General features: G+C 53.7%; 1 long non-coding RNA gene across 2 annotated transcripts in view; it reads left to right on the forward strand.

Moving 5' to 3' along the window:
• The first annotated feature begins 15,303 nt into the window (after positions 1-15,303).
• The window catches only part of LOC105497380 (uncharacterized), a 40,132-nt gene continuing 28,403 nt past the window's right edge, over positions 15,304-27,032 (forward strand). The window contains exons 1-2 of one of the 2 annotated variants that reach the window (XR_011613956.1): positions 15,304-15,620; positions 25,027-25,323. This is a non-coding gene — a long non-coding RNA (uncharacterized lncRNA). The remainder of the gene's footprint in view (positions 15,621-25,026; positions 25,324-27,032) is intronic. The other variant, XR_011613957.1, reaches the window with a different exon arrangement.

Here is a 27,032-nt window from a genome sequence, read left to right on the forward strand (position 1 = left end):
GAGGACTGATCAGATGGAGGAGTATCGGTTGTATGGAAAGGTGTTAGTAGATGAAAAATATATTGATTGGATGGAGGAATACTGATTATATGAGGATTTGTCAGACGGAGGGGCATTGATTGAATGAAGTAGTATTGGTTGGATAGAGCCATATTGGTTCAATGAAGGGGCATTGATTGCATGCAATGACAGTGATTAGATGAAGGAGTATTGGTTGGATGGAGGGGCACTGGTAGGATGTAAAGGTATTGACTAAATGGAGGAGGGAATGAAGGAATATTGATTGGATGGGAAAGTACTGGTTGGTTGGAGTAATACTGATAGGATACAGGAGCATTGATAGGATAGAGGATTACAGGTTGGACGGAGTGGTATTAATTGGATGGAGGAATATTGGCTTGATAGAAGGATGTAGGCCACAGTCACCTGTAGCCACGATGGGGCCGACCCCACACGCCCTGCGGGGTCCAGGCCATCTGGGATCCCAGCCCTGATCAGGACCCCCTTGCCCTGAGTGGGACCAGTGCCCATAGCTGTGCTGACAGTTCTCCCTGGTTGGGGTCTTTCCTGGCCCCTCTGAGGCCCTAAACCAGCCTGGAGCTCTAGGGACTGGTGTTGCTGAGTGACGCTTCCTTATCCTCGTACAACCAGGCTCCCACTCCCCAGGACCCACTGGTCCTGGCCTCGTGCATGTCCACCTCCCCCCAGCCACCGCCGCCCCACCAACCCCGGCCTCTGTCTCCCCATATGCACTTGGGAGGCAGCGGCCCTACATTTCTGAGACGGGGCAGTTCCCTTCTCCATGGCCTCAGGATTAGCCACGCATGGCTGCTCCCAGCAGCAGGGGGCACTTTGAGTCTTCCTTGGAGGCCACCTCTGAGACTGCCACCCTACTCCCTACACCTGCCTGGCCACACGGACCTGCTCCTGAATGTCCCCTCTGTGTGGCTGCTGCTGGCTCAGACCCCTGCCCATCTTGGGCGGGTGGGTCTGGGTCTTGGCTGGCACGCACACCCAGGGACCTGAAATCATGGAAAATTCGATTTTTCCACCTTCTCCTCCAGGTTCAGTCCTGCTCAAATGCAGAGCCACTCCAAGCTACCAGCTGGTTGGCCTCCCCTCCCCCGCAGCCAGCAGCCCCTTGGCCCTGCTCCTCAGTCACCTGGCCCCTACCCCTGCCTAGCCCTCCAAATGACCCAGCCTCCAGTCCCCCACATCACCCACGAGCCTCTTCAGGGAGCAGAGCAGGAGTGGTGGCCCTGGCAGCCGGGCCCCCTGGGGACCCCACAAGACCAACCGGGTGGGCGAGCAACTGCCAGGCTGAGGCCTAGCCAGAAAGCTGGGGGTTGAACCCAGTCTCAATGCCTGGGGGACCCTCAGTCTGTAGAGCCCTGCCTGGCGGGGAATGGGCAGTTCCCCAAGGGCCTTAGGCCCTGACACAGGGCCCAAGCAGACTGCACTGGCTCTGAGGCCGCTGGACTTTCCTTCCCAGTGGGCTTGGATCTCAGATTCCTGGGCACTCAACTAGCCTGACTGTCCTCATTTTACAAATGGGGAAACTGAGGCTTGGAAATGGGAAGGGGTCAGCAATCCAATGGGCCCCAGGACGGCTTTGCCTCCCTTTCTACCCACAGGCCCGGCCTGCGTGCCTGCGAGAAGGACGACGGTGATGAAGCTCACCTGGAGGAGTTGAGTCTGAGCAAGGAGGGGCCAGAACCAGAGGACACTGTCCAGGACAACCCAGGGGCTGAGGAGGAACAGGAGGAGGTGAGGGCTCCACCTCAGAAGGTCTGGGTGTACTCCCACCCCAGGGATGAGTCTGCCTTTGCTGTCTGCACCACTCTGTGGGCCCTGTGGGACTAGCCCAGAGTGGGTCAGCACCTCATACCCCTAGATCCTGCAGCCCCTTCTGGGCCCACATTCTCAGAGAGGGTGAGGTTCGGTTACCCTCTTGCTAGATCGGGAGACATTTCCCCAGACTCCTCAGTCCCTCACCACCAGCTCCAGAACTGGAGCACGTCAGGGCCATAGAGAACCTGAGGCCCAGGGAGAGGACAGCATTTGTTCCCACAGGTGCTAGGTGGGGCAGGAGGGGTACAAGCAGGGGGTCATCTGGGATGTCTGCTTTTTTGTTTTGTTTTTTTTGCCGAGGACCAGAAACGTCAGCAGCCCAGGACACCCAGCCCCTTGGTCTTGGAGGGGACCATCAAACAGCTCGCCTCCCCTGAGCCCCACCACAAAAGTAGATCAAGCTGCGAAAACCACCATCTTCTCCCCTCTCCCAGACTCATACCCAAAAGGCCAATCCCACATGCCAGCCACAAGAAGACCAGGCCCAGGTCCGGCTTTTGTCTGCCATTCCCCTGTTGCCTGGTGCTCAGAAAACCCCCGTGATATAAGGGTTGGAGTTTGGATTGGTGGATGGAGTAGTTGGGGGGGAAGGAGGGTGGACTCTGCCTCGGCTGCTGCAGGCCCGTGATTCTCTCCACCCTCTGCAGCTCTTTGACAGGACTGAGTCCCTAAACCACTCCATAGAGAAGAGGTCTGTCTGTCTGCCTGCTTTCTGGGCTCAGATCTCGAAGTGAAAGGCATGCCCCTGGCCAGCTGCCGGCCGCTCCCAGGGCTGGAAGAGCGGCTTGCTGCAGACACATGAGGGGTGCCCCACCGTTGCCTGCCCGACCACAGTTGTGTCCACTGTGAGCCAGCGGTGAAGGGTGGTGGCCACGAGGCTCGAGAAAGCTGAGGCTGCATCATCACAGACAGATTGGCCGGAAGGCGGGAGCAGTTTTCGCTGAGCTATGCTACACGGGATATTCCCGCAGACCTCCTGGCTGGGGTGGTTCGGCCAAGCTGTCTACCCTGGTTTGTGGGCGCCACGTTTGCAAGGACATTGACAAATGGCATGTCTGAGCCAGAGGCTGTCTGATTTGGGGAAGGAGGGAGGCCTGGGGGCTGCTGCTGGTGGGGGCTGGCTCTGCCAAGACAAGAACAGAGCTGCTGGAGGGGTGGGGATGGAAGGAGCCTGTCCAGGACTCGCTCTCAGCTGCTGGCCTCCTCTGGACGCCGGGACTGCAGGAACCATGAGAACCCCAGTTCTAGCTCCCGGGGTGGGCAGGCTGATTGGCAGGCAGGCTGCCTTCCCTCCACCTGGAGTCAGGTCTCCAGCCAGAGTCCCAGACCCGGAGCACAAGTGCTCACACTGGGAAGCAGGCCTCTGAGGCAAGGCGTCTTGTCTCGTGCTGAAGAGGGGGTGTGGGCAGGGCAGGGAGGCCAGCAGAGAGGCACAGGGAGCAGGCTCTGTGGGCTTGTAGGAGGCAGGTCTGTGGCTCCTCCCTGCACCACAGCCTAATGCCCCCTGCACCCCATGCCTATGTTCCAGCTTCCTGGGTCTGCAAGTCCTGCCGTGTGGCAATCTCCATGTACCCAGAGATTCCAGTCAGACACCCACCCCACTGTCCTGGCTAAGGAGCTGCTTCCTGTTGCCAGCATGGCCTACTCCTGCCTCTCTGACGCCCCTCGCTGCCACACTGTTTTGCTCCTGGATCCTTTCGCCTCCCTGCCCTTCCACTCTCTGACCCCCATAGCTCTGCTTCTCATTACTTGAGGAGGAAAGAAACTCCTGATCATTGGCCAAAGGGACTTACCCCTGGAGAGGCCAAGTGCCTTCTAGGAAGGTAGGAGGTTGAGGCACAGCCTGTGCAGAGAGGCTGGGTCACTCCCCTGGATACAAAGGGAAACTGCAGGTCAAGGGCTGATAACGATGCAGGATGCTCGATGCTGCCTCCCCCTGCGCTCTGCTTGCCACCCCTCACTCCCCATTTTGTGTAATAAAGCTCCCTGTGCATTCCCGTGTGCTGACTGTCTTGTACTTACTAAGGTGGCAGGGCTGGCCAGGATGGAAAGGCTGGGCCAGTGGCCAGCCCATTCCCACACTGCAGAGCATACTGTGGCCTCTGGGTTCAGGCAGTCTGACCTGTCTCATGGCCTTTGCAGTGTAAGACTCCAGGACATAAGCTCTGTGGTGGCCTAAGTCAGGGCGCACACAATGCGTGGAGTCCAGGATTCCTTTTCCAGAATGTCTGCGATATCCTACCCTCACCATGACTAGCCCAATATAAACTTCTGTGCCCTGACTGTGCACCCAGTGAGGGCAAGATCCACCTTGGGGTCTCCCCCAACACCACTCAGGAGGTGCTCAGCGAAGGTTTGGTAAACAGACAAATGAGTGGATTGGTGGGTGGGTGGATTGATGAATGGATGAGTAGGTGGGTGGATGAATAGATGAATGGATGGATGAGTGGAAGGATAGGTGGGTGAATGGATAGGTACGTGGGTGAACGGATGAACAGTTGGGTGGGTAGTGGAGGAATGGGGGAGTGGATGAATAGGGGATGGATGGATAGAGGGATGTATGGATGAATGGGTAAGCAGGTGGGTGGATGGATTGATGGATGGATGAGTGGGTGAATGAATGGGTGGATGGGAGGATGACTGGCTGGATGGATGGGTTAGTGAATGGATAGGTGGATGGAGAATGGAGGGATATATGAGTGGATGGGTAGATGAGTGGATGGCTGGATGAATGGACAGAGGGAGGGAGGAATAGAGAGAGGGATGAGTGAGTGGATGGGTAGGAGAGTGAGTCAATGGATTGATAGAAGAAGGAGGGATAAATGAAGGGATGGGTAGGTGGTTGGATGGATGGATAGGTGGATGAATGAATGGATGAATGAAAGGATGGATGCATGCATGGGTAGATGGATGGCTGGATGAAGGGATGGATTAGTGGATGGAGAGGTGGGTGGATGGATCAGTAGGTAGATGGATGAATGGAGGCATGGATGTGTGGATAGGTAGATGAATGGATGGATGAAAGGATGGATGGATAGATAGGTGAATGAGTGAATGGATAGGTGCACAGATGAAAGGAGGAATGGATAAGTGGATGGGTAAATGGGTGGGTGGGGTGCAGAGAGAACAACACCGGGACAGGGGATAGCTGGGGTCAGCAGTGCTGAGGAGGCAGCCACTGCCCCCTGCCCCTGACCAGCCCTGGCCCCTCCCTCATCAGATCCTCCACACCCCTCGGCTCAGCCCCAGGGCCTGTTCCTCTGAGCTCTGCCCAGCCACAGCTCTGCTGTGTTTCTGATGCAGCCTCCCCTCTATGGTCACAGCAACCCCATGGCCCTGCTCCTGGAAATCTGGATGGAGGCCAGGCCATGCCCAACGCAGAAGTTAGGAGGCTCAAAGGGGCTGCAGCTTACGAGGCCCCTGGCCAGGGATGGCAGACAAAGCCCCTACCCTCTGTCCTGCCTGCTTGAGCAGCCACCTGACACCCTGTGACCCCTGCTACAGGCCCCTAGGCCAGCCCCACACAGAAGATGCCCATCATATCTGCAGAATGAGTCAATGAATCTGTAAAATCAGGACTAGGCATGTGGGGAGGCAGCTACCTGGGGCTGGAGCAGCTCAGTCCCCAAGTGCTGTGTTAGCTGCTCCTGTTCTGGGCCTGGCAGAGTCTGAGCCCATAGCTGGGCCGAGCGGCCTCAGGCTGGATCCAGCTTGGGTGCTCAGGTCAGCTCAGGGCACTAGTAGAGGCTCAGGACCCACTTGGTCTCCACCACCCCCAACCATGTGCAGTGGGTGCTGGGACCTAGATTGAGGGGCCCCGGCCACCACCTGGGGGTCACCCAGGCAGGGAGCTAGAGCCAAGACACTCAGGAGGCTGTCCTCCCTCCCATAGCCTGCTCCCCATTCCCTGGGCTCAGCTCAGCATTCTCCAATTTCAGAACCCCCTTACCCCACCAACTGCCCTGGAGCCAAGGCCCCATGTTCCATCCTCAGACTCCTCCTGGGTGGAAGTGCGTCCCCAACCCAGGCTGGGCCTCCCTTGTGCCATGCCCCTACCCAGGTCTACAGTCCCCCAGAGGCCCCTGCTCTGCCTCCTCTCCTCAGACCACCCTGGTCGGGCCAGATGGTAGCAGGGCGCAGGGTATCTGGTGCGGGCCCTTGAGGCCGTGGTGCCTGCTCTGTGCAGTCCCTGCTACACCTCAGGCATAGCGCACTGAGCAGGAAATCACTGATATCCAAAATAAAACCTGCCCTGTCCCTCTGACCTCAGCTGGCTAGGCAGAGAGCGCCTGCCCAAGCCCGAGGAGCTGGGTGGGCAGCACCCTCCCCTGCTGGCCACATTGGGCCAGTGCAGGGCCATGGCATGCCCACTTACAGGTGTGCCCCTCAGGACTGCTGGCCTGGGCGAGGGCTTGGGTGGGCACAGACTTCCCAGGTCTGCAGACTGAGCCATGGGAGAGGACAGGGTTGGCCCAACAACCCCCAGGGGCCTGCTCAAGTGCCTCTGAGGGAGCAGCACTGCAGATGTCCCCAGTAGGCAGAAAGCTGGTCACAGATATCCAGGGGCCAGGGCTGTACATGGCCCCTAACGCCTTGCCCATCAAGGACATGGATGGGAAGGGGAAGGCGTGCAGTGTGGAGGAAGTCACAGACCTAGAGCAGGAGGACAGGGATGTTCCCAGCAACTCCAGCTCCAAAAGCCTTCCTAGTGCCCAGCACTCAGGGGAAGGCAGGCAGGCGACGGGCCCTGTCCTTTGAGCTGGCAGCCTGGGACCAGCCCACCTTGTTGTGTGACCTCAGGCACACCCTGCTTTTCCCTGGGCTCTGAAGCCTCGCTCTTCCATGGAGGAGTTAAATGAGGAGCCAATCAAAGCCTTCTGGAAGGCCCCCGACCAGCCCCAGGGCACTGCGAGCTCCTGCCGGGTTGTCCTGATGTCCCTGACTCTAAGCCTGGGGAGGACAGGGACCTCATCTGCGCCTCTCGGGACTCACCCCTGACCTGGGCGCTGGCCAAGAAGGAATCAACCGGAGAGTTCCACAGACACCACTGCCCGCGCTCAGCCTGTGGGGTCTGAGTGGAGTGAGGGGACGAGTCAGGGGGCCAGACTGCTCTCCCCAACTTCGTGCCTCAGTTTCCTTGATCCAAGAGGCAGGGCCATCCAAGCTGGTGGACTCACTGGCCAGCATAGGGGCCACTGGAGGCCGGGAAGAGTATCTGCTAGTCAGACTGTGCCACCTGGAGTCCTGAGGAAAGGAAGTCGGGTGGTGCCACCTGGAGCCTGAGAAAAGAAACCCAGTCTCCACACGCCACACAGCCTGTGGGAGGTGGTGGCACAGACAGAAACAGCCACTGTGAGTGCCCCGGGGGTGAGAGAGGGCCTGGAGGGAGAACCCAGAAACTCACCCAGCAAGCACAACATGTAGCCCCCTCCGATGGCACCAGCCCCGGGGATGTACGGCAGGCTCAGACGCAGCCAGTCCGGCGGTGTCTCTCACCCGCTTATCGTGTGGGCCCCAACGGCATCCTCCCAGGAAAGAAGAGCTGACCTCTAAGGGGGTCTCAGACGGGATGGGGGATCTCCCAGGCCTCAGGCTGCTTCCTCCCCTGGGGGAGACAGCGAAGGGCCTGAGGCATTGGGCCGGGTAGCAGGAGGGAACCCTGGCTGTGCAGAGCCTTCTCCTGAACCAAATGTTTACTCCCACAGAACATCTCGAGAGAGAAGGGGCAGGGGGGGTGGGAAGCTTGGCAGCCCGGCTCTGGTGACCCCCACACCAGTTTGGCCCATAGAGAGCCCTGGGCTTTATGCCCCAGGGCCACCCAACACCTTCCTTGCCCCCTCCTCAGCTCAACCAGAATGTACCCGCTGCTTGGAGCAAAACTAGAAGCTGACACCTCCTGGAGACAGAGGGAGGACCTCGCCTCCTTCTCCAAGCACGTCCTCTGCATCCCGGCCTCCTTCAGCCTCCTCCTCTGGCCAATCCTATACTTGGTAAAGGGCCTGCACTGGCACAGCCCTCCAGCCCCGACTCCCCACACACCCCAGCCACCAGCCAATGGGCTGCTGGGAAGATCAAATGTCACTAAACACGGGTGTGAGCAGGGTGCCAGTGCCTGCAGCCGGTCCTGTCCACAGGGAGCTCCAGCCCTTCTTGCATTCAACCCGCAGGTGAGTGTGGGCAGGAGCAGCCACCCAGGGTTGTGCTGACGGGGCCTCCTGCGTGCGGGTGGATGACCCCGCGTTTCAGGGACACTCTGGGGTCCTGGGGCGCCGAGGTCCCAGGCCCGTATGGTACCGAACATCTCAACTTGAAGCATCATGGCTCAGAGCCTCCAGGCGGCTGCTCCAGGGTCTGGAGAGTCTGGGATGCAGACACAGTGTTGTGATGGTCTAAGCACCAGGAGGATGCAGAAGAACTCGGAGTGTGGGAGGCCAGGAGGGAGGAAGTCGGGGCTCAGGGAAGCCCAGTGCTAGGAACTGGCCTGAAGGCAGGAGGCAGAGAGGCACAGGCTGTGAGAGGCGGGCAGGAGGCCGCACGGGGGCGCTGCCAGGGCTTCGGTTGCCAGCTTGCGGCTGTCATGCAGACATTTGCCCGGGCCCATTCTGGCCTTGCCTGCTGCTCTTGCACGTGGGACTCCAACATCGCCATTTCGTAGAGATGAAAACTAGGACAGGAAGGCAGGGGCTCATGTATGGCCAGCCCAGGAGTGCGCCGGGGTGGGGGCGTCTAAAGCCCATGCAGCCTTGGGGGCTAGCGTCTGGAGGTGCAGGAGTGAGGGGCTGGACTTCATTGCGTCCCCCTGGCTGGAGGCTAGAGGAGCTGGTGCTCGTAAGAGTCCCCACTCACCCTCCCTGCCCTATGGTCCCCCTGACTTGTGCTGTCTGATCAGCGCTTGGCCACCCTCCTGAAGTCTATGGGGGACATGGGGTAAGGCAAAGGTTGGCTGGGTGGACAACAGTTCTAGAAGTGTGGCCAGGGCCACAGCAAGCGACGGGCAGCAGCTCCTGCCTCCCTACCCTGCCCTTGCCCCGTCACCTCCCAAAGAAGGAAGGGTGATGCGTGTGCCCAAGGAACCTGACTGCATCCCCTCTGGGGTAGGCACTTACTGAACACCTGCTTTACTCCTCGGCTACTGAAATGCCATCCCCTGCCCCCAGCACACCCCTGCCACCAGCCCCTCCCCACAATAGGGGCGATGACACAGGCCACACTGAGGAGAACAGAGCAGCCTGTTGCTTCCGGGCACTCAGCAGAAAAGCAGGTGCCTCAGTTTCCCCACTTGGAGAGTGGGCCTTTTCTGCCTCATGTTGGGGGGCCTTGAGGTCACCCTGCCTGGCGGTGCCGGGGCACCCATGTGACTCTGGCCCGGGGGCACAGGAGGGAAACATGAGGAGCTGGGGAGAAGCTGGGTGCCCAAGTGTGAGGGGGCTGCTGCGGGCCAAGAAGGGCTGGGCTGTCACACCTGCCTCACTCACATCTTGGGTTTCTGGGCAGAAATGTCTTGTCTATTTCTGGACACCTCAGCTGCCACTGGCTCCTTAGAAACAACCCACCTGAGGCGAGGGCCGTGCCGCCCCCATCTTGTGGCCGTGGAAAGGTGGCAGCCTGGCCAGAGTCGGGGTGGGCACAGCAGGGCGGGGACAGGCTCTGCTCCCTTTCTTCACTAACCCTCCTCTCTACAGAGGATGGCCCTAGAGGAGGCTGTGGGGTTTGGGGCCTGAACCAGCTGGGAGGACAGCACCAAGGGTGAAGAGAAGCCCAAGGGGCCAGTGCGCAGGCCGGAGGTGGGTCACACTGGGGGCCTGGGTAGTGCTGGCTGGTGGGGTTGAGGACTGAGGAGAGCCTGGCCCAGCTGCGGCAGTTATAAGAGGCTTAACCTGAGGGGCAGCAGAGTCTCAGGAAGAGATTCCGGGATGGGAAAAACCTGCCCCCTTGCCTGGAAGACAGCTATCTGCTGGTTAATTTTGCATGGAGCTTAAGTTGCTCTGGGAAAATTAACATTCTTGACAGGGTTTGGAAAACGGTTCCCACCCCAGGGATGCAACGTAGATGCATTTTTAGCTGATGAACGTGTGTTTTCCTTATACAATACTCTCAGTGGGGGCCATAACTATTATCTTCCAGTGATGTGTACCATGTTGTAACGAGCTTTGTTTTCTAAAACCCCAGCCAGCATGCCGGTGTAGCTGCTTGGAGCCTCCCCAGGCCCGGCCGCCCCAGTGTGCATGGTGGCCAGCTCACAGAGAGACGGTCCTAAGCATGCTGGCCTGGCACCACCGCCACACGGGGACAGGGCAGCCAGTCCCGGGCATGGATCTTCCCCTAGACAGGGACGGATCCAGAGCATCCCCAGGGCTGGGGAAAGCGGCCACAGGGAGGGAAACGGGGAGGGCTGCTCAGTGGGCTCCTGTAGTCCAAGTATGCCTTGCACAGAACCCGGCTTGGGGGGTGCATGGGAAGCAGCCCAGAACCAACCCAATGTACTCCAGGGCTCAGCTTCTATGTCTTCAGGGGACGGGGTGATGAGGAGATGGAACAGCTTCCCTCCTCTGTGATCTTGGAGAAGGGGTCCTTAGAGGGGTGTGAGGGGCACCCCAGGAAAACAGACACAGAAGGGAACTCTGGGCTCTAATAGGGAAGAGGGGTTTTCATGGGGAATGGTAGGGTGAGCAGATTACCCATCTTGGGGAACCAGCCTCGGTCATCCAGGGGCTCCCAGAGAGACCCCGCCTACACCCACTGGGCAGAGAACACCCAGAGACAGGTTTCAGCTATATCAGCAGGACCTTTCCGGTGTCCAGAGCAGGCTGGACAGCACACGCCCTGCATTCTGGATGACCCTCCTCAGGGGAGGCTGCAGAGAGGATGTCTGCCCCGGGTGGGGGTGGACGCCATGACCTTCCAACATACTGTCCAGCTCCAAGATTCCAAGCTCCAGGCTGGAGCCAGGGCAGGAAGAGGGGACAGGGTCCAGGGCGCCAAGGGCTGGGAGGGGCCAGGAGCCCTGGAGGAAGGGAGAGCCCGAGGAGGTGGACTTGCCCAAGGCCAGAGCTGGCCCCCAAACACTGCCCACGGTCCCCCAAGAGCGTTGCTCCAAGTGCCCATCTCCCACCCTGCACCCATGCAGCTCCTAAGTCTCTTTCCGTCCTCTCTCTCTTTCTCTCTCTCTCAATCTCTCTTTGCAGAAACCACCCATCTTCACCATATCTGACAAGGAAGTATGAGAGCCAGCTGGTGGCTCCCCTCTGCCCGGCTCGGAACCCTGGCCCCTTGGCTTGTGCGGGGCTGGAGCATGCACTAACTTGCACAAGTCCAAGCAAAGCCCAGCCTCACCACCTCTCTCTCTCTCCCTGCTGCAGTGAACAGGTGGAGGGTAAAGGGTAACAGCCATTTTCCTTCTACTTCCTGCTCTAGACAGAAGGGTCACACATGGGCAGGGGGCTGGACTGTGCATGCCACGTGTCCCCTTGGCAGCACTACATCGGCTGCTTCCTATGGGTGGCTTCAGAGTGACCCCCTGAAAACAGCTGTCTGACTGGCGGCCTCGTCTTTTCCCTGATGTGTGGCCACACGGTCCTGAGGGGCTTGCAAGGATGGGTCAGGCTCTGGTTCTTGTTTCTCTGCCTCTCTCATGCTCACTGTGCGACCTAGGCATCCAGGACCCCCAAGCCCCGTGAAAGCCACTGTCATCACCAGAGCCTCTGGGCCCAAATACCCCCGAATCCCCCCGCTGGCCAGAGGGAGTCGCTGGCTTGGCCAGGGCCAGGACACTGTGGTTCTTCATCTTCCTCCTCCCTTAACGGGTGGCCCCTTCTAACCTGGTTCCCTTCTTTTGTTCTGTCCCAGTGCAGGGCAATATGAAGATGAAGGTAACTCCGGCAACTGCTGGAAGTCCTCCAGCCCCGGTCTCCCGTGTGTCGTTCATAGAATCCCCACCCCAGGCTGCTCCAGGCCGCCTTGGGCTTGTCAATCAACCATCCATCTTCCTCATCATTAGTTATTAACAATCACCATTCATCATTAGTTAACGATGAATTTGAGACCATCGCTTAAATGATGAATGACAGTCATTAAATCATCACTAACCCCCGTCTCTTTAATTGAGTAATATACACTCATGATCCTTCATTCATCCTTCATCCTTCGTGTGCCACGGTGTGTGGGGTTCGCTGGGGCTGGTCATGAAGGCCTCATTCTCATTAACACCGAGTGCCCCACTGTGCCCAGCGCTGCTGTCTCTCTGTGTCTCTCTCTGCCCTCCCAGTATCTCAGCGTCTCGCCATCTCTCTCCAGTTCCTTTCCGTGTCTCTCTTGGCACCCTCATCTCTCTGTGTGCCTGTGTATCTCTCAGTTCTGTCTCTGTATCTCTCAATCTCTTGGTCTCTGTCTCCCACTGCTTCTCTCTCTCAGTCTCTGTCTCTCTTGGCCTCTCTGTTCCCATTTCTCCACCTCCATCTCCATCTGTCCCTCTCTCTATCTCCATCTCTCCATACCACCCCCTGGTACCTTGTGCTGTAACCCTAGGTGGAGCCTGGAGCCCCCTCCCTGTGCTGGCCAGGTGTGGTCTGTGGGTGTCTCCATCGTGCCTGAGCAGGCATGGGCGCATCTGGGAACCATGTGGGGTGGCGGTTCTCAGGCCGACAGCGCTACCCCAAAATCCCTGGCACCCCCTCAACTGGGGAGCGCATTCACACAAACTTAATAGGCAGCGCTGTCCTGTGGGGAGTCCTGAGTGCTATGTTTTGAAAATATTTTGAAAACACTTAGCTACCCTAAAAACGTGAGCAAGGCCGGGCGCGGTGGCTCAAGCCTGTAATCCCAGCACTTTGGGAGGCCGAGACGGGCGGATCACGAGGTCAGGAGATCGAAACCATCCTGGCTAACACGGTGAAACCCCGTCTCTATTAAGAAATACAAAAAACTAGCCGGGCGAGGTGGCGGGCGCCTGTAGTCCCAGCTACTCGGGAGGCTGAGGCTGGAGAAAGGCATGAACCCGGGAGGCGGAGCTTGCAGTGAGCTGAGATCCGGCCACTGCACTCCAGCCTGGGCGACAGAGCGAGACTCCGTCTCAAAAAAAAAAAAAAAACAAAAAAAAAAACAAAACGTGAGCAAAACGTTTCTTTTTCTGCCAAAAAGGTGGAAACTCACTTCTGTGCAGGAAATATGGCCCCGAGGAGCCATCTTTTCTCTTGGGGCAGCCACGTGGCAGGCTGGAAGGCCACAGAAGGGGCTTCATGCGACATGTCCCCAAAGACCCCTCGGTGCCAGCCTTGTTTCCGGGCGCACTCAGAGCCAGGGCTTCCCGCAGGCCCTGTGGGTTTTGTCTCCAGCCTCACTTGTGTCACCTGCAGAGCAGGACTTAGCAAGGGCCTCTGTGCACAAATGCCTCCAGGCATAGGAACAGCAGGCCCCCAGGAGGGAGGAGGAACCTTAGAATCCCATGCAAGAGCCGGGCCAGCCCAGCTGACGGTGAACAGCTCTGTTGGTGGGAGTCCCTGCTCGCCCGGGCTGGCTAGAGATGCAGGACTGACCCTCATCTTTCACCCCAGCCAAGCGACTCCCAGGCCTTCTACTCCTGGCCGGCCATCCTCCTGTCCTTGCGGCCCGAGTATGCTCTAATCACTGTCTGTTCCTTCTCTCACCCAACCCCACCTTCTCCTGCTCCTGGCTTCTCCAGTCTCAGAGGAAGCCCAGGAGGAAGGTTAAGTGTGGTCTGAGGCCCCGGCCCCCATGCCCACTCCCCAGCCTTCCTGCTCCACACGACATTGACCTCCACCCCGCCTCTAAGAATTGCCGTGTGCCCCTGTCTAATCTTCTCCTCTCTCCCCCTGCCACCGGCAATCTCCGGCTTTCCTCTGCTGCAGAAATCCATGAGGAAGGCACCAAGACACAGGACTTCTTGTCCCATGTGGGGTCCAGGGCCTGGCTGGACCCACGTGGGGGTGGGGGAGAGGGTGGAAGCCACAAGGTACCAGCCAGCCAAAGGGTCCCCACAAGTGGCCCTAATGTAACCCACTAACCACAGCCAATCCTTGACCAGAGAGGGCATGGGGTCTCAAGGGTGGGACCTCTTCCCGGCAGTCCCCCAGGCAGCAGCAGGGCCAGGGGCTCCTCAGGCAGGTGCAGGCTGGGCTCCTTGTCAGCAGGGCATCCCCAGGCATGGGGCAGAGGAGATGCTGCGGGGCCAGAGGTAGGCCCACTCTAGCCCTCCACTCCAGGGCGGGCAGCTGAGAGTCCATGGTGGCATCGACCCCTGGGCCTGGCCAGGACGCCCGGCCACATCTTTGGCCAGCACAGGGTGAGGGGAGAGAAGGTGGCTGGGGGCAGAGCCCTGCAGCCTGGCAGGGTCAGCTCCCTCGTGTGCGTGCCCTCGCCAGCACCCCAGGCCCCCTCATAGCCTTTTGCTGTGAGACCCCTGGAGTGCACACAGTCTGGCAGATGGGAGGGCTGGGGTCCCACGCCCAGATCAGCAGGCAAAGCCATCATTGGCGCCCGGGGCTGCCAGTACCCTCGGAGGGTGGAAAGAATCCCATCAGGGAAAGAACAAGTGTGTCCTCAGCTGTTGGGATGGCAGGAAGTGGGGGTCCTGGGGACGCCTCCCAGGGCTACCAGCCCTGTCTTTGTGGGCCTCTGGTGCCGCCGGTCAGGCTACAACCTCGCGCATGGGCCTTGGTGCCCTGGCCAAAGGCACGGACACCCTTCTGGAGGTGCCCAAGACAGACAGGGGATAGGGGCGAGCAAAGGAAGGCCCAGCCCCAGGGCCGAGCCTGCTCGCCACCATTTTTTTCCCTTTGGCACTCATCACCCTCTTTTTACCCCTCCATCTACCCCAAAACTATTTTCTCCCCACCTACCACTTCAGCTGTGCTGTCTCCGTGGCCGCCACCAACTGCAGCGAGGCGAGGTGCAAAGTCACAGGCCCCAGCCTCCAACGTGGGGCACGTAGCTCTCCCATCTCCTTCTCCTCGGCCTCTAGCCAGACAGGAGCAGCTCCCACTGCCGGAGGCCCTCCTACGGCCCGAGGCTCTGCAGTCTCGGCGGCCACCACCAACCGCAGGGAGGCAAACCACAGCGTCGTGGGCTCCAGCCGCCAGCTGCCAGCCTGCAGCGTGCAGCAAGTGGCTTCCTAGGGCAGCACACAACAGCTCAGCAGTCAGACGCTGAAGAGCCTGGAGTGGCCCCACCTCATCGTGCTTTATATACTGAGGTTAGGCAAGGGGTTCCTAGAATACATGTTTTGATTGGATGAGAAAAAACCTTTAGGCCTACTCTGATTGGACTTTGTTATCATGTTCTGATTGGATGAGAGCAAGTATCAGGACAACCAATCAGAGCATGAAAATAAAGTCCAATCAGAGTAAGCCTAGAGGTTCATCTTATCCAATCAGAACATGTAGTCCAGGAACCCCATTGCCTAGCCTCAGTATATAAAGCATGCTGAGGCGGGCATTTTTTAGATTTTTCGGCGTCTGCGGGCGGAGTTGTTTCGTGCGGAAGCCGTCTGCTGCTCGTTGGAACTTGGAGGTTGGAGGCTGGAGTTGGGGACGCTGTGACTCGCTTCTCGCCTCCTCGCGGTTGGTGGTGGCGGCCAAGACTGCAGCACCGTGGGGAACTGTACGGCGGCCTCCGGCAGCGGGAGCTGCTCCTGTCCAGCTAGAGGACGAGAAGATGGGAGACCTACTTGCCCCACGTTGGAGGCTGGGGTCTGTGACATCGCACCTCGCCTCACTGCGGTTGGTGGCGGCCACGGAGACAGCGCAGCTGGAGGGGTAGGAGAGGAGAAAATAGTTTTGGGATAGAGGGAGGGGTAGTAAGAGGGTGGTGAGTGCCAAAGGGAAAAAAGGTTGGCGAGCAGACAGAGGGTGGGGAAAAGATAGTGGGAGAATAAGTTTTTTGGTAGCTGGAGGGGGAAAAGAGAGTGGTGAGCAGCAGCAGTGGGGAGAAGGCTTTGGGAAAAGATGGGGGAAAATGTTTTTGGGTAGATGCGGGAGCAAAAGAGGATGATGAGAGCGTGAGGGGGGAAAGAGGGTGGCCAGGGAGAGGGGGAAAAGGGTGATGAGCTGGAGAGTAGAGAGGGCTTTGCGAAAAGATGGTGGGGAAAAAGTTTGGGGGTAGATGGAGAAAAAAGGGTGGTGAGAGGGACAGGGGTGAAGACAGTTGGGAAAAGAAGGTGGGGAAATAATGGTGGGGTACAAAGGTTTGGGGTAGACGTTTTTCTGATTTTTAAATTAGATTGTGTTTTTGCTTTTGAGTAGTTTTGCTTTCTATGTTTTGTGTGTTAACCGCTTGCCTGATGCATAGTTTGCAAATACTTTCTTCCATTCTCTGGATTGTTTCTTCGTTCTACTGATTGCTTCCTCTGCGTTGCAGAAGCTTTTAAGTGTAATGTAATTCCATTTGTCTGTTTTTGCTTTTGTTGCTTGTACTTTTGATGTCTGTCTGAAAATTTCTTCTCCTAACCGATTTTATTAAGCATTTATCGTATGTTTTCATCTCTAGTAGTTTCATAGTTTCAGGTCCTACATTTAAATCTTTATGTTGAGTTGGATTTTGTATATGATGAGATAACGGTCTAGATTTATTCTTCTACATGTGAGTGTTGGGTTTTCCTAGCACAGTTTATCGAAGAGATTGTCCTTCCAGAAGGTGTGTTCTTGGTGCCTTTTGTTAAAAATGAGTTGACTGTAAATGCGTGAGTTTATTTCTGAGTTCTCTATTCTGTTTTGTTTATGTCTGTCTGTCATTAGTCTCTCCCCTGCCCCCCCTTTTTTTTACAGCACCCTGCTGTTTTGATATTATACTATAGATGTGCAGTTACTATGGATTTATAGTATATTTTGTAGTATATTTTGAAATCAGTAGTGTGAGGCCTCTGGCTTTTTTTAAATTCAAGATTCTTTTGTGTATCTGAGGTGTTTTGCATTTCCATATGAATTTTAGAATTTTCTTTTCTATTTCCATGAAGAATGTTTTTGTAGTTTAACATGGATTGCATTGATTCCATAGATCACATAGAGAGAGATATTTTAACAATATTCTTCTAGTGCATGGACATGGGATATCTTTCCATTTACTTGTGTCTGCTTTAGTATCTTTGATCTGTGTTTTCTAGTTTTCGTTGTAGGACCTTGCACCTTTGTGGTTATTTATCCCTAGGTATCATTTTTTTAGAGGGGTGGGTAGCTACTGTAATGAAACAGCTTTCTTGGTTTCTTTATTATGTGTTTCACTGTTGGTGCACAGTGTGTGCTACTCATTTTCGTATATTGATACTGTATCTTGCAACTTTACTAAATTTATTATTTTTAGTAGGTTTTTTTGTGGAATGTGTTGGGTTCTCTCTGTATAAATTATCGTGTCACCTGCAAACAGAGACAGTTTGAGTTTTTCTTTCCAATTTGGATGGCTTTTATTGCATTCTCCTGTCTAATTGCTTTAGCTAGGACTTCCAGTACCATGATGAATAAAAGTGGTAAAAGTAGCCACACACGTTCAAGATCTTAGAGGAAGAGTTTAAGCTTTTCCCCATTGATTACGATGTTAGCTGTGGGTTTGCCATATATGGCTTTTATTGTGCTGAGATGTGTTTGTTTCTGTGTTGTGTCCTGGTGTGGTTTTTGTAGCAGGGTAATGCTGACCTCATAGAACAAGTTTGGAAGTATTCTTCGTCTTCATTTTTCGGGGAATATTTTGAGTAAAATTGGTATTACCTCTTTTAAAAATGTTTAGTAGAATTCAGTGGTGAAACCATTATTCTGTTTTTCTTTGATGGGAGACTTTTGTTACTGCTTTAATTGCATTACTCATTATTCTGTTCAGATTTTGTATTTCTTATTATTCTAGCTTGCGAAATTGCTGTTTCCAGAAGTTTATTCATTTCTGCCAGGTTTTTCAATTTGTTTGCATATAGGTGTTTTTGGTAATCTGTTGGGATCCTTTTTATTTGTTATCAATTGTAGTGTCTTCTTTTTCACCTATTTTATTGCAGTTTTCTTTTTTCTAGTCTCGTTATAGCTTGTCAATTTTGATTTTTTTTAAAAAAAAACCAGCTCTTTGTTCCTTTGACTTTGTAATTTTTTTAGTTTCTATTTTTAAAAATCATTCTCTAATCTTCATGATTTATTTCTACTAATTTTAGTATTTGATTTTTCTTGTTTTTCTCATTTGACGTGTACTCTGAGGTTGGCTTTTGAGATCTTTCTGCTTTTCTGATGTTGGCATTTAGAGCTATGCACTTGTCCTCGTACAGCTGCTTTTGCCGCATTCCGCAGGTTTTGTTGTGTTGTGTTTTCATTCTTATTTGTTGCTGTGGATTTTTAATTTCCCTTACTAGTTTCAATGGGTTTTTAATTTCTTCATTTGTTGGTTGTACGTGAGCATGTTTTTTTTTTGTTTTTTTTTGTTTTTTTTGAGACGGAGTCTGGCTCTGTCACCCAGGCTGGAGTGCAGTGGGACGATCTCGGCTCACTGCACGCTCCGCCTCCCGGGTTTACGCCATTCTCCTGCCTCAGCCTCCCGAGTAGCTGGGACTACAGGCGCCCGCCACCTCGCCCGGCTAGTTTTTTGTATTTTTTAGTAGAGACGGGGTTTCACCGTGTTAGCCAGGATGGTCTCGATCTCCTGACCTCGTGATCCGCCCGTCTCGGCCTCCCAAAGTGCTGGGATTACAGGCTTGAGCCACCGCGCCCGGCCGTGAGCGTGTTTTTAAATTTTCATTTGTACAGCTTTTAAAGTTCCTGTTAATTTCTTTTTTTTTTTTTTTTTTTTTGAGACGGAGTCTCACTCTGTCACCCAGGCTGGAGTGCAGTGGCCGAATCTCAGCTCACTGCAAGCTCTGCCTCCCGGGTTTATGCCATTCTCCTGCCTCAGCCTCCGGAGTAGCTGGGACTACAGGCGCCCGCCACCTTGCCCGGCTAGTTTTTTGTATTTTTTAGTAGAGTCGCGGTTTCACCGTGTTAGCCAGGATGGTCTCGATCTCCTGACCTCGTGATCCGCCCGTCTCGGCCTCCCAAAGTGCTGGGATTACAGGCTTGAGCCACCGTGCCCAGCCTAGTTCCTGTTAATAATTTCTAGTAGTAGTCCACTGTAGTCAGAAAAAATACTTCATATGACTTCAGTTTTTTAAAATGTGTTGTTACTTGTTCTGTGGCTTAACACAGTCTATCCTGGAGAATAATGCATGTGCTACTGAGTGGAATGTGCATTGTGAAGTTGTGGAGTCTGTGTAAATTTCTGTTAGATCTATTCGGTATAGAGTACAGCTTAACCGATGATTTTTTGTTTTCTGGATGATCTGCCCATTGACGATAGTGGTGTGTTGATTATAGCGGGGTGTTGAGGTACTTTATTATTATTAATTATATATATATATTTTTTGAGACAGAGTTTCTCTCTTGTTGCCCAGGCTGGAGTGCAATGGTGCAGTCTCATCTCATTGCAACCTCTGCCTCCCAGGTTCAAGCGATTCTCCAGCCTCCGCCTCCTGAGTAGTTGGGATTACAGGCATGTGCCACCACGCCCTGCTATTTTTTTGTATTTGTAGTAGAGACTGGGTTTTTCTCCTTGTTGGTCAGGTTGGCCTCCAGTTCCTGACCTAGGTGATCCACCTGCCTTGACCTCCTGAAGTGCTGGGATTACAGGCATGAGCCACCACGCCCGGCCGGAATCTTAAAAAGTTTAATACATGGAAGCAGGGTAGAATGGTGGTTACCAGAGACAGGGAGGTGGGAGAAAAGGGGATCTGTCGGTCCAAGAGTACAAAGTTGCAGTTACATGATTATAGTTAATAATAGCGTATACTAGAAATTTGCAAAGAAAGTGTATTTCAGGTACTGTCATCTAACTATATGAGAAGATGGATGTGTTAGTTTGACTGTAGTGATCATTTAACTATGTATATATACATATATATACACAAACACAAATGTAGATTTTCGTATAAATCAAAACAGGCCATCCACTTTAAATATATTCAATTTTATTTTGAAAATAAAAATGTGAAAGAATAAAGAGCATGCATATAGTCGTAAACTCAATTACCGATATAAATAAGTGCACTGCTAATCAGAACAATGAATTAAATGTCAGTTGTATTTGTTTATGTTGTAACCTTTGCTTTTAATGTTTTCTATTTATAATTACACAAATATTTAATGAGTTCACAATGCAACTATATATTAAACATGCTCAACATGTTTTAGAAGTGATGAATGTTACAAGTTTTAGGTCATAGTCACTGTAAGAATGTTCCCTAGGCCGGGCGCGGTGGCTCAAGCCTGTAATCCCAGCACTTTGGGAGGCCGAGACGGGCGGATCACGAGGTCAGGAGATCGAGACCATCCTGGCTAACCCGGTGAAACCCCGTCTCTAGTAAAAAATACAAAAAAAAAAAATAGCCGGGCGAGGTGGCAGGTGCCTGTAGTCCCAGCTACTCGGGAGGCTGAGGCAGGAGAATGGCGTAAACCCGGGAGGCGGAGCTTGCAGTGAGCCGAGATCCGGCCACTGCACTCCAGTTGCGGCGACAGAGCAAGACTCCGTCTCAAAAAAAAAAAAAAAGAATGTTCCCTTGGGAAGTGTTATTTTCTGTTGGTTTGTATTTTAAAACATTCACTACCACCAAGAGACAGCCTGGGTTTTTCTAATCTTCACCCACCATAATGTTATAATGAACGCCTCTGAGCATGTATCACTATGTGCAATTAAGCATACTTGTGACGGCTTCTCAGATTTGGAATTGCTGATCCAAAATCAATGAGCATGTTAAAATAGGATAATTACTTTTCACCCTCAGATATGCTGTTAAAATCATATTTTCATTAATTTTATGTAATAGTACCAGTACCAATTTTCCCATACTTCACACTACCTTTAGATACTATACATTTCATTAATTCTTGTCTATATTACAGGCCATAAAACCATCTCGTTGCTCTTTCAACTTGAAATTTCCGATTACTGTAATTCCAAATGTACCGAGTCATGTTTACTATATAGTTTGTTACATTTCGTGAACTCTACTTTGTCTCTTTTACTACAAAATGGAATATGTGTGGGAACAAAATTGGTTTTATATGAGTATCTTTTCCTTGTCTAAGATCTGTTTGAATTAGGCAAGAAAAAAGTCACATATTCACTCCAACAGTATAATGTCTGTGTCTGTTTCACAGTAGCAATACAATGTGAATAGAATCACACTCATATCTCCCATGATGAAACTGATGCCTTATGTGCAGCATTTTGCATTGAAAAATCATTTTTTATCTTTTCAGCTACATAGGATCAATTTCTCTTTGTATGTTGTATAGCTTCCAATTGCATCTAGGAGTCTTATTTTTCATTAGTTTTGGGATACAGGTGTTTTTTGGTTACTTGAGTAAATTCTGTAGTGGTGATTTCTGAGACTTTGGTGCACCCTTACCTGAGTGGTGTACGTTGCACCCAGTATGTACTCTTTTATCCTTCACCCCCTTCCACCTTTCCCTCTGGGTCCCCAAAATCCATTATATCATTCTTATACCTTTGGATCCTCATAGCTTAGCTCCCACTTACAAGTGAAAACATATGATACTTGGTTTTCCACTCCTGAGTTACTTCACTCAGAATAATGGCCTCTGGCTGTATCCAAGTTGCTGCAAAGGCCATTATTTCATTCCATTTTATGGCTGAGTAGTATTCCACAGTGTATATATACTATATTTTCTTTGTGCGCTCGTTGGCTGATGGGCATTTAATTGATGGGCATTTAGCTGATGGCCTTCGTATTTTTGCGATTGCGAATTGTACTGCTATAAACATGCATGTGCATCTGTCATTTCCATGTAATGACCACTTTTCCTCTGGGTAGATACCCAGTAGTGTGATTGCGAGATCGAATGGTAGTTCTACTTTGAGTTGTTTAAGAAATGTAGGAGTCATTTTAATGTAGATAATTGAATTACGGTTAATTCTCCATCCAGTTTTCCACATTAGTTACTACTGCCGATTTGAGGCCATTTTTCATTTATATTACTTGATCATTTCATTTACCGTCACGTCTAACAGTATATGCTGTTTTCAGTGCATATTATGTGAACAGTTTAAAATTCTGAAAGTATAATTCTTTGTTGAAGTATTTGTAAGTTTTACATAAGCCCTTATATGATCTGTGTTTTGATTTTTAAATCATCTGTTGTATTTTACTAATATATACTTTTTTTCTTGTGAGATATAATCTTACATAAACTTTGTGGATAGAAAGATGTTAGGAAACAGTCACATGGTCTGTTATGCTTAGTGTATCATTTTTGCGGAGACCAGCTCGGTCAGGGGGACCTAGATGTGCACCTGGGGCCTGATGTTCTCCAGGGGCCTAGGTATCCACCTGGGGCCTGGTGTCCACCCAGGGCCTGATGTCCATTTGGAGTCAAGTGTGCAACTGAGGCGCCATGACCTGGGGGCCGGGTGTCTATTAGGGGCCTGGTTTTGACCTGGGACCTGGGCCTTTACCTGGGGCCTCAGTGACCACTTGGGGCATGATGTTCACTTGGAATTTGGTGTCCAGCTGAGTCCTGATAGTCACTGGGTTCCTAGGTATCCTCTTGGGGCCTGGTGTCTGTCTGGGGCTGGGTTTCTACCTGGGGTGTGGGTATCTACCTGGTTGCTGTTGTTTACCTTGGTCCTAGGTATCCACCTGGGACCTGGTGTGCACCTGGGGCCTATGTCCACCTATTGTTTTTCTGTGGCCTTGTGTCCACCAATGCCCTAGGTGTCAGCCTGGTATCTGATATCCACCTGGGGCCTCCTTAGCCACCTGGGACCTGCTAGTCCCTTGAAGTCAGATGTTCTCGGTCCTGATACCAACCCAGGTGTATTCACCTGGGTCCTGGGTGTCCCCTTGGGGCCTGATATTCACCAGGTGCCTAGGCATTTATTTGACACCTGGTGTCCATGTGGAGCATGCTGTCCCGTGAGAATTAATATTCAGATGGGGACTGGGTATCCACCTAGGGCCTATTGTACTCCCAGGGCCTGAGTGTTTATCTGGAATCTGATATCTATCCTGCGCCTGCTGCCTACATAGGGCCTCATGTTCCTTTTGACCCTGGATGATCACCTGAGTCCCTGGTATCCTCTGTGGGACAGCTGTCCACCTGTGACTGCGTCCAGCTGTGGCCTGGGTGTGAGCCTGGTACTTGATGTACACCTTGAGTCCGTGTCCACCTGAGGCTTGATGTTCATCTGGGGACTGGTGTCCACTTGGGGCCTGATGTCTGCATGGGGACTGAGCACTTACCTGGGGCCTGGTGTCCACCTGAAGCCTAGGTGTTAACCTGGGGCCTGGCGTCCACTTGGAGCCTGAAGAATATTGGACATCAAACACCAGGTTGACACTATGTCTTAGGCGTATGCCAGTTCCCAGGTGGACATCAGGTTCCCAGTTGAAACATAGGTTCCAGGGAACAGCAGGCTCCAGTTGAACATCAGGCCCCAGGTGGATGCCCAGGCCCCCCATCGACACCTAGGCCCCAGGAAGACATGAGACCTCAGGTGGATATTTATGTTCCTCGTGAACGTTAGGCTCCAAGTGGACACCCTGGCTCCAGGTGGATATCGGGCTTCAGGTGGCCATCAGGTCCCAGCTGGGTGCACACTGGACTTGAGGTATACATCAGGCACCAGGTTTACACCCAGGCCCCCATTGGACAGAATGTCACAGATGGACTTCAGGCCCAAGGAGGATACCAAGTCTGCAGGCGGATACCCAGGCCTCATGTGGACCCTAGGCCTCAGGTGAAAATCGGCCCTAGTTGGATACTTAGTCTTCAAGTGACATAATAATGCCCCAGGCAGACCGCAGGCTTTAGATGGATACCAGGCTCCAGGTGGACATTAGGTCCCAGGGTGACACCAAGGCTACAGGTGGACACCAGGCCCCAGGTGAAGCCCAGATCTCAGGTGGACATCAGGCCCCTGGTGGATACCTACACTGCATATTGACCAATCAGATTCCAGAAGGACACCAGGCCTGAACTGACCACTAGGCCACCAGGTGGCTATGTTGGCCCCAGGTGGCCATCAGGCCCCAGGTTGACTCTAAGGGCCCAGGTAAATACCAGCCTGCAGATGAGTAACATGCCCAGTGTCGGTGGACATCAGCCCCCACCCCGTGAACAGCAGGTCCCAGGTGGATACCCAGCCTGATGTCCACCTGCAGACCAGAGTTCGCTTAGGGTCTGATTTCTTCATGGGCCCTGGGTGTTTTTCTGGGACCTGTAATCTGTCTGAGGTCTGGTGTTTACCTGGGGATGGGTATTTACCTTGGGTCTGATGTCCACCTGGGGCCCGGGTGTCCACCTGGGCCGTGATGTTCACCCAGGGCCTCATTTCTATCTTGACATTGAGTGTCTCAAGATAGACTTCCCTGGGTGAGCCTTGATGTCCATCTGGAACCAGATGTTCCCTTGGGGCCAGGGTGTACACCTGGGGCCTAATGTTGATCAGGGGCCTGGTGTTCACCAGGGGCCTAGGCATTTAGCTGAGGCCTGATGTCCACCTGGGGCCTCCTGTTCACCTTGGGCCTGATACTTAGCTGGGGCCTGGACATCCACTTGGAGCCTGGAGTTTAAGTGGGGCCTGGTGTTCCACTGGGGCCTATGTGTCAGTCTGGGAACCTGACATACACCAAGATGCCTGATGTAAATCTGAGATCTGGTTTCAGCCTGTGGCCTGGTATGTACCTGGGGTCTTGTGTCTGCCTGGGGCCTGGTATTTACCTGAGGCCTGGGTGTTCACCTGGGGCCTGATATTTAGCTGGGGCCTGGTGTCCGTCTGGGGCCTGCCTATGTGCCAGACTGTGACCTGATCAGTCCACCTGGTGCCTGATGTCCATGCAGGGACTGGAGTCCCCTTGGGACCTGGTGTCCACCCAGGGCCTGGTGTCAGCCTGGTATCTGATGTCCACTGTCTGTGTCGTGATGTTTTCCTGTGGCCTCTGTGTCCACTGGGGCCTTATGTTCACCTGCAGGGGGTGTGCTTCCATGCACCTGCCCCCTTCCTGGAGAGAATGGGTGGGGAGTTTCTCTGACCCCGCCCCTCATCGTCCAGGACCTCGACCTCACCCTCCCACACAGGCTGTGAGGAAGGCGCCATCTTGGCTCAGGTGGTGCCTGGGTAAGTTGCCCCTGCTTCTTTCCCAAGGCGTGAAGATCTCAGTCAGGTACTGGACTGGGAACCCCGGAGCCATGCCCCGCCAGACTGCCAGTGGGAAAGAACCGGTACCCAAGAGTGAGAGCGCCGCACTGCCTGCTGCCGGGAGCCTGTGTAAGCATGCAGGGTGGCTCCTCGAGGACGCCAGGAGCCTGGGTTCAGGCCACTCGTGTCATCGGCAGCCACACACCAGAGCTGAGGGAGGGGACCAGGCTGAGGCCATGGACCCTCCAAGAAAGCCACAGAGCCAGCCAGTGGTGCCCAGGGACTGCAGGAAGCTTCTCCAAGGTGAGCTCTGGAACTGCATTGGTTTCTGTATCTTTCCCCAGCGGTGAATTTCTGCAAGTTGGGTTGGACATGTTCAAGGTGGCCTTTGCAATTTGTAGGCTTTTAAGCCATCTGGGAGAGACCCATACTTTTGAAAATCTGGACGGATTTGGGCTTGATTCGGCGTGCCGCTTCATTTTGCGGTGTGGTTTCTAGTGTTTCTTGGGAAATTGGGCCTGGGTTGGTTAGTTATCCACGTCAGCCTTTCCTTCTTGGATTTCTCAGTACGCATGGTTGCCTTTTCCTCTTTTCTTTTATTGCAGTCCCAGGTCCCACATTTCCATTATTCCCTTCTAATCTGTGCGTCCTCCATGCGAAGCATCATTGCGCTCGCGTTGGGTGCGGGAGTTTCATGGTTGGTTCTTTTGGTGTGTCTTTGGCATTCTATTAAGAGTTCCTTGACGTGAGAATGATTGAGAAGTGTAGTTTTCAGTTTCCTAAATACAGATTTTTTGGGGGGAGATGAACCTATTGCATTAGGCCAGAGAGTATGTGACCTTTCGGTATTTGGGGACCGATGTGTACACCTGGGGGCTTGGTATCCTGACTTGGAGGTTGGGTGTCCATGTGGAACCTGATGTACCTCTGGACCTGGTTGCCCACATGGGTCCTGGTGTCCACCTGGAGCCTGATGTTTCCCAGGGGCCTGGGTATGCACTTGGGTCTCGATGTTCATCTAGGACCTGGTGTTCACCCAGGGCCTGATAGTCACTTGGGGACTGGGTATGTACCTGGGGCCTCACGTCCACCTGTGGTGTAGGCATCTATTGTGGGGCCTGTGTGTCAACCTGGTGCCTGATGTCCTCCTATGGATTAGATACCCAACTGGGGCTTGGTGTTTACCTGGAATCTGATGTCCAGCTGGGGACTGGTGTCTGGATGGAGTCTTACAGCTACCTGGGGTGAGGTGTTCTCCTGGGTGTGGCTGTGAACCTGGGGCCTAAAGTCTACTTGGAGTCAGTGTCTACCTGGAGCCTGATGTGACCTGGGGCCCTATGTAAACTTGGGGCTTGGTATTTAGGTCGGGTTTGGGCGACCACCGAGGGGTTGATCTCAGCTGGGGCCTGACGTTTTCTTAGTGCCTGGTGTTCACCTGAGGCCTTGGTGTCAACTTGGGACCGGATATCCAACTGAGGCCTGGGAGTTTCCTGGTACCTGAGGACTTCCTGAGATCTGGATTTCCCAGACCCGGATTTTCACATGGGGCCTGATGTCTGGAATTCTGAGGCCTAGGTCTTTTCTTGGGACCTAGATGTACACTTTAGCAGAGCCTCCGCAACAAAGGCCTGGGGCCACCAGGAGGCTGTGAAAAAGAAGAAGGGCACCTGTTTCCCAGATGCTTGTGAGTTTGTCAGAGCCTAGAGTGAAAGGACAAGTGCCCTGGACATAGGGAGGAGCCCGGGCTCCGATATCACCCAAAGCCCATTTGTGCCCCAGCCTAGACTCTCCTGAGCCACCAGGGGGTGCGTGGAGTGGGGAGGGCATCTGTTTATATGCGGCGGCCTCTCTCTCACCACCGCCATCCCTCTTCGCAGCTGAGGTGCGGGACCTGTGGGAAGGAGAGGGAGGGCAAAGGCCGTGGTTGTAGCACCTGGGCCGCAGGTGACAGGTTCTCACCGAGGTGGCACGGAGGGCCCCACCACAACCCTGGTGGAGGTTAGGTTCCAAGG

This window comes from Macaca nemestrina, chromosome 15 (assembly GCF_043159975.1).
Source record: "Macaca nemestrina isolate mMacNem1 chromosome 15, mMacNem.hap1, whole genome shotgun sequence".
NCBI lineage: Eukaryota > Metazoa > Chordata > Mammalia > Primates > Cercopithecidae > Macaca > Macaca nemestrina.